This window comes from Mirounga leonina, unplaced genomic scaffold (assembly GCF_011800145.1).
Source record: "Mirounga leonina isolate KUSES-001 unplaced genomic scaffold, KU_Mleo_1.0 Mir_173, whole genome shotgun sequence".
In the NCBI taxonomy this organism is placed as follows: domain Eukaryota; kingdom Metazoa; phylum Chordata; class Mammalia; order Carnivora; family Phocidae; genus Mirounga; species Mirounga leonina.
In genome coordinates, this window is record NW_023270447.1 from 36,663,304 (window position 1) to 36,671,557 (window position 8,254).

The window sequence follows — 8,254 nt, forward strand, 5'->3', positions numbered from 1 at the left end:
AACACCCAGAGTGTGACGTTGACAAGTCATTTCATTCATTCATGAATGCACAAAAGCAACAATATTTACTGAGCTTCTAGTGCTAGCCTTTGTGCTGCACACTGGGGATAAAGAACTGTATAAAGTTCAAGGCCTTTATTCTCATTGAGGAAGACAGAAAATATCCAGTAAAAGTCATGATGAAAGCAGGGTAAGGATTCAGAGTGATGTGGGACTGGAAAGGAGAGTGGGTAATGTTTTCCACAGGCTAGTCAGGAAGGCTTTTCTGAGAAGATGACATTTGATCAGAGACCTGAATGGAGGAGGGAGTGAGGTGTGCCAATATCTGGGAGACAGTGTTCCAGGCAGGAGGATCAGCAAGGAGCATTCTTGGCACATTTGAGGAGCAGCAAAGAGAGGGACAGGGGGCTGTAGAGCGATGGAGTCAGGAGAGAGTGGTAGGAAATGATGTCATAGGAGTTGAAGATCTTGTAGGATCTTAAAAATCATGTAGGATCTTGAAAGCCATGGTAAGAACCTTGGGTTTTAAAGCAAGTGAGATGGGAAGCTACTGGAAAGTTTGTTCAGAGCACTGACATTATCTGATTGGTGTTTTTAAAACATCACAAAGAGACCAGGTATAAGGCAATGGCAGCAGCTGAGAGAGCAGCTTCAGCGAAAGTCTGAGAGAGATGAGAATAGCTTTGATTGGAGCAGTGGTGGAGGAGAAGACAAGATGTGACAGGATGACTTTAGCGTCCTCTTCAGGAATTACTCCCCACTGCCATCATATCCCTGATCGAATGAAGTTGTTGTGAGGATTATATGAGGTTCATTAGTGTAAAGAGCTTGGGGGCAGTTCTTGTTGTGCAGGAAATGGCTAACAAAAGGCAAGTGTTATTCAGGCTATCAGGCTCAGCAAAAATATCACCTCTTGAAATGGTCCCTCACCACAGACTTCCACCCATTCTCATCTCCAGCCCAATCCCTCTCTCCACTTGCTTTGCATTATATATTGTATACACCATTGTAATGGTGTTTATCATAGTGTGTGTCCTCATACTTTTCTTATGTTTTTGTTTTCTTGGCTACAATGTAAGCTTGATGAAGAGGGAGACTGTGCCTTATTCTTGGACACTCAGAGCCTAACACGGTGACTGACACATCAGCAATTCTAAATATATGTTTGTTGAATGAATAAATGAACTTCAACTCTACTTGCTCCATGAAGTTTTTTAACTTAACCTCATCTATACCTCCACTTATTATTTTTACCAGTGATATCACTTAACATGTATCACTTAACATAAATTATTTTGTTTGCAAAACTATGAATTTTTTTTGTATCCATACCTTGTTTCCAGCTAGGTCATAAAGTCTTATGGAATAGGAATTTTATCTCTTACGCTCGGTACGTCTCAGAGTATTCTGCATTATGGATCAGCTATCATTGTACTGTTAAGAGAAAAGCTTAATGAATAAATGCACAAGTGGACTTAAGGATTGCTTGATGAAGGCTTATTATACATTTTTGAGGGACTAAGTAAGTGATGATGTTAGAATATAATTACTATCTAGTTAGAGAAACGAGAGAAAGCCCAAGAAGCACAAGTCAGAGAAATTTTAGAATGCTCTCAGGATGGTGAGGGACAATAGGAATCTCAATATCATTTCAGCACTCATGACTGTTCATCAAAACCTAGCTTATCCTTGTTTACTAAAAGGAAGAGTAGAAGGAGTCTGACTCTAGAATCATAGATTTGGAATCTAGTGTTTTCCAGAAACTGACATTGGAATAGTTAGACAAAATGAGGAAAGATATACAGAATTTAATGGGATGTCATTGTACTGTCTAGAAGAGTTATGGCCCAAATACAGGAAGAATATAAGAAACACAGAGGACTCCCTCAAGTCACTATCTACGGGAACTTAGAAATTCGACAGAGTTTATTATCTCACAATTCCTATGGCGGACTCTGGGTGTGCGTTAGCAGGATCTTCTGCTCAGGGTTTCATCAGACTGAAACCAAGGTGTCACCCAGGGCTATGATCTCATTTGAGGCTTGAAAGTCCCTTTCCAAGGCCAGCAGGAAAGTGCTGTCACTACTTCTCATTTATTTTAAGGCTCACCTGAACCTGATTAAATCAGGCCCACCCAGGAAATTTTTTCCCCTTTGATGAACTCAAATTCATTACATATGGAAATTCATTACATCTGGGAAACTCCTTTTGCCATGTAACATAACAATTGCAGGGGTGATAATTCAGATTCACAAGTTCTACCCATGCTCAAGGGGAGATGGTTATACAGGTTGTGTACACCAAGGGGCAGAAATCTTTGGGGTCATCTTAGAAAGCTGTCTACCATAGAGAGAATTGACCTACATAAATAAGGCTCAATGTGTCCCAACAGCATTACAGATAAAGCAGATAAGGGTCCAGTCATGTTTTTAAGAAACCCCAGAAAACTGAGAAGGCAGCCCCTAAAATTACTTTAGGAAAGTAACAACAAAATTATTGGGGAGATATCATGTCCTTATCTTTTAATGATAGCAAAATTTAGTGTTATGTATAAGAAAACCAAAATATAAAAGTTAGCCCTAAAATATCTGCATTTAGGAATCTGTGCTTATTTTTGAAGTTTAATTATTTTACTGGTCAAGAAAATTAGGCCTATTAGAAAAACAGCCTAACCTTGTAATTTCAAGTTAAAAATGAGTAATTGATTCATTGCTTTAGACTTATAATTTCAGATTGAAATTTCACTTGCAACATTTAAGAGAGCCTGCAGTTCACCATATCTATAAATTTAATTTATTAGATTTGTAAGAATTACTTAAGTTATTGGGAAGATTGTTAAGTCACACAATGTACTTAAAAAGGAAATAAAAATATATCACATTGATAAATGTGGCTAAATATTCAAATAATTTAATTAAGTTGTAAAGTATTCCTTCAAAATAATGATAAGACTTGCTAGATTTATGAGTTCTTAATTAAATTTGTAAACTAACATACAAGCTTAAGAAAAATAAGGATTTCAAATAAATTAAATATTAATTGTGCACCAAAAAAATCTTGTGTATCCCTTTTCTAGGCATAAAAATTGACTTCAATAACATAAAAATACTCATACTCATACATAACAAGTTTCAACTCTACTATGATTTTTGTCAGGTCATTTAACTTAGCCTCAGTTTCTCATCTGCCAAATTGGTGGTGGGAGGGGGTCATCATATTAACTTGCAGGGTTGCTCTAAAGAGTAAATGAGATATTTTGCAAAAAGTGCTTGGCACATGTTAGACTCTCAATAATGAGAGCTTAAAGGGAAAAGAAAATATGATTTTTCTCCTAAACATAAGGGCAGAGGTTTTGCTTATAGTCTATCCATACCAGGTACACTTTAAAGTTCAATCCTCCATATACCCTCTTAGATAGCAATTAGTTTGTTACCTTTCCAGGCACCAGTGATGTTTGGAGGATTAATTTTAATTCCCAAGGCAGTACAGTAACTTGTGTGAAACCCCAGAGGAGGTTGATCACACCCTTTAAATCTTCCCCGGAAAGTGGCTGTAGGAAAGTCGTAGCAAACCAGTGTCCCATTTTAGTCTTTAAAATTGGAGGCACAGAGGACAAAAAGTAAGTATCAGGCTCCAAGGACTTTATGCAACCAGTGTTTCTGTGCCAGTATCTGGGGCCAAATTACTGGAATGGGATATAAACTCTAGGGGAAGGGGGAAGTTAGTATTCCCTCTAGGCTAATAGTCGCCTGGTGAAATGTCGCTGTATTTGTGTCAGAAAGAGCAGAGGAATGCAGTGCTGTCCGGGCAGACTGCAAACAGAAAATTCAGAAGAGAGCTGACACAATCACTCTACATGACTTAGACCATACTGTGGTTAATATAAATGAATTCACTTTTCCCGCATTCTCATATTTAGGGACTGAAAATGCTTTTTAAGGGGAAAAAGTGTAAAATTAATTATTCTGAGCATTTATAAAAAAATCTTCAAATGTGTCGAATTTCTTGAAAAAAGGCAATGATTTTTGATGTGTAGGGGAAAAATTTTTTCTCTACACTTCTAGGTTCTTTTGGCTGGTCTACTAATTAAATTGACATATGAAAAATTAACAAGAGGAAAACAAATTTAATTGCATACATATGAGAGTCCCATAACAATATGAGACCCCCAACCAGTCAGGCAACTAAGGCTTATATGTCATCCTGAACTAAGGAGAAGGGGGTAGGAGTCTGAGACCTCAAAGGGGAGAAAGACAATTCATGGGAAAATGGGAAGAGCAAATGTGTGGTAAAAAATGTTTGCCATGCAAAGCAGAGATAATGGGACACAGAAAGTTGGTCTTCAGGCCCTCCTGCACTTCCTTCCCCCCCAGTTTACCACCCTGCCCCATATTCCTTATAGTTATATCTGGTGATTGCTCTCTTCCTACACTAGGCCCTCTATCTAAATTCTTGTAGGTAGCTAAGAGGATGGTAAAAAGCTCTTCCTGAGTCTTTTGGGCCTTGACTGACTTGAGCCCAAAGAATCTACATGCCAAAGTAGCACATTTTGGGGAGGCTTATTCTGAACCCCTTCAGATGATAACTCTAGGAGGGGAGCAAAAACAAAGAAAGGTATGTGCATGTACGTATGATAGAGAGAGAGACAGAGAGATGGAGAGGAGGAGTGGAAGAACAGAGAGAGAATCTCAGAGAAAGAAAACAGAGAGGGGCAGATTCCAAGAGAAACTGAGAGAAGACCCAGACACAGAACAAACAAACATGAAGAAGTGATATTAAAATAGAGAGACCTCACACTGATATATATATATCAATTTATATTTATATATAAATATAAATATTTATATATAAATATATAATTTATATATATAAATTTATATATATTTATATAATTTATATATATAAATATATATATATTTATATATAAATTGTCAAGGCCCCAAGAAATAGCAGAGGACCAGGGAAGGAAAAAGAGAGAAAGGAAGATAATACAGGGAACATTCAATTTAGTCAATATTGAGTGCCCACGGGGAACATGGCAACCTCCAGGAACTTAAGTGGAAATAAATTCAATTCTCTCCTGTTCTGAAGGGTGGGGAGGTTCAAGTCTGTGGAGCTGCCTTGGGGCAGAGGAGGTATAAGTACATGCAAATCCATACTGTGCTTTGCTTCCAGCTGGAAAGCACAATTCTGTGCCTTCTGGGCTGACTTTCCCTTCCCCCAACTCCATGGAGGAAAAGCAAATACTTAAGAAACAAAGATGAAGGCACTATATGTTCTTGGGCTATATATATATATTTAGTTGTGATATCAGGTCTAAACAAGTGTTACTTAGTATTAACACCATATTTCTTAGTTAAACATAAAAATCTAAAATCTAGATATTTAAAAAGAGAAATGTTAAAAATTCTTTTTAAAAGACTGAATCAGAGACCATTTTCATTAGACTTCCCTCCCCACCATGTCCTGACATATATGATAATGTGGGTATTTTTAAAACAAATCTCTCTTTATTTCAAAAATTTCAGCCTAGAAAGTATTTCTTAGGAATATTAGAATACACAGACACTTAGCTGATCAAAATGTCTCCAAAAGACCTACAGGAAGGGAAATGTCTGCCATATGACTCAGGGTATCCATAACAGAAAAATAAACCAGAGGCTTAAGAGAAACACTACTATTCCTGGCAATGGGTTCTATAAAACGGATTTTCAGAGAAAGACACAGTCATCAAAACTCATTATATCTCATTAGCCAATTCATATCAGTTCAGGCTAACCCATCTGATAAACCTTAAAAAAAAGGCATGTGCTAGAACAATTTATGGGAATATTAGCTTACCTTTATTTTTCCTGTACTTTCTTATCTCACAGATAGACCTTTGTTATTTCTTAGCCTCTGGGATTTTTGCAGAGTGGAAAACAAAAGATGTTTAAAGTGAAGGACTCTTTGTGGTGTGAAGTGAGAGCTTGTTGAAGAAACTATACTACTATTACCCTGAGGATGAGAGTAGAGAGGAATTTTGAGAAACTCAGGAAAAGGGTCAAAGTCTGGGACCACACATTGTTCAGTAGCAAAAACAGCCTTCCAGGGAGGTGGCACATGACGGGAATGTCTCCTTGATGTGCCATGAGAGTGGCACCCTGGGCACCGGAGTTCCAAACTTCTAAACTCCAAAGATCCCCTTTGAAGACTCAAATGTGAGATGGAACAGGAGGGTGGCCAGGTCAGAAGGATCAAATTATAGTCTAGAACAGTGAGAATCTCACTGGTACTCAGTAAGGAGACCAACGACTGCCTCTTAGATGATGTGGTACTACCTACAACTAACTCTAGGACCATAACACAGCTCCATGGTATGGTGAGTTCCAGTAGTGATTTAGATTGAATTTTCTACCACCCTGGCAAAACAAACTTAGAGAACAATTTTGGTTAATTCTATAAAAATAAATAAATGAAGAGTGCCTGGGTGGCTCAGCCCATTGAGCGTCAGACTCCTGGTTACCGCTCTGGTAGAGGACTCAGGGTCCTGGGATTGGCCCCAGATCAGGCTCTGCAGAGCCTCCTTGAGATTCATTTCCCCTCATTCTCCTTCCCCCTCTGCTCCTCCCACTCATGCACTTTCTCAGTCTCTCTCTAAAATAAATAAATAAGGACACCTGGGTGGCTCAGTTGATTAAGCGTCTGCCTTTGGCTCAGGTCATGATCTCAGGGTCCTGGGATGGAGCTCCACATCAGGCTTCCTGCTCAGCAGGGAGTCTGCTTCTCCCTCTCCTGCTCCCCCTGCTTGTGTGCTCTCTTGCTCTCTGTCAAATAAAAAATCAAATCTTTAAAAAATAATATAAATAAATAAATAAATGAGAGAATTTATATTTATCTGTATTTGTGGTCTGAATGTCATACCTGCCACCCAAACTTTGGCATCACAAAGACCTAGCGCTGAGTAACCCTTGGGCACTTTACTCAATTTTTCCTCTCTCAGTTTTTTCCAACCATGTAGATAAAAGTAGAACTTAATTCATAAATTACTATAAGTAGTGAGGATTACGTGCACATAGGTTCAGTGTCTGGAATGTATTAAGTATTCAATAATGGTTGCTATTTTTATCAATTTGAAAAATGAGTCTACTAGAAGTGAGACAAAACTTCCAGCCATTGCACAAATACAACCACTGCACAGAGGGAAACACCATCAGTCACATACACTGTTTACAAGATGAATATAAGTTATTAATAGTTCTTCAAGAGAAATACCACTATCCCTTGCAGGAAAAACAATATGAACACAGGGCCAAGAAAAACACCAACCACCCCCCTCAACTTTACCAACATGGGGCCATACCCATTCAGATCAGCATTTCCAATAAACCTCAAACCCTGAGGAAGAACAATAGAAGCAACTCAAAACACTTAACATGGCAGTTTTTAAAAAGTCAACTGCCACTCTTCTCCTCCTCATTTTTCACTCTCCCTTCCTCCAACACAACCACATCTGAGACTAAAGATATTTATAATTCTGAGTGACTAACTGCAACAAACTTTTGACAAGAAGGCTATTGAACTTGATAAAAGTATCTTAATATGACAGATATACTTCTCCACTGGAATTTGGGAGGGGAGAACATATTTAATTTTTGATAAACTAAAATAGCACCTTAAAAATTGAATGACTCCACACAGGGATTAAACAGTAAAACTAGTTTAAGGTCAGATAAGGCTCCAGCTACTAGGTAATCAAGTGTGCATTTACCTCAGAAATCTTAGCTTGACCTCAGGGTCTCCTCATTTTTGCCCTCCTCTATCTTGCCCAGATCATTGGAACTAATCACTAGTCTCAGTCTGTTACCTAATGGCCCCTGGTGGAAAAATCATGACTTCACAGTTCAACAAACATTTCTTGAACCTTTGTAGTACCGGGGAAGATCAGGACCAGGGGCAGACATACGATTGCAGAGGCAGGTTGGGCAAGTGCACAGGGTCTTGTACAATATGCTAAGAAGACTTGAATAAAGCTGTTCCTTAGACCCACCTGATGTGGTAAGCGGAACACATTGTATGTCAGCATGGAGGCAGAGAAGGTAATTAGAAATCCAATAAGGTATTCAGTGCAGAGAAGCTGAGGCAGAAGTAAGAGCAACCACCTTCTGTCCTGCTGCCCTGGTGAAATACAGAAGTCCAGGCTTGAGGTCTGGTACCTTCACAAACAGCCTTGCCCCAAGTCTCAGCCTGTGGGAACACCTCAAGCACTTCCAGT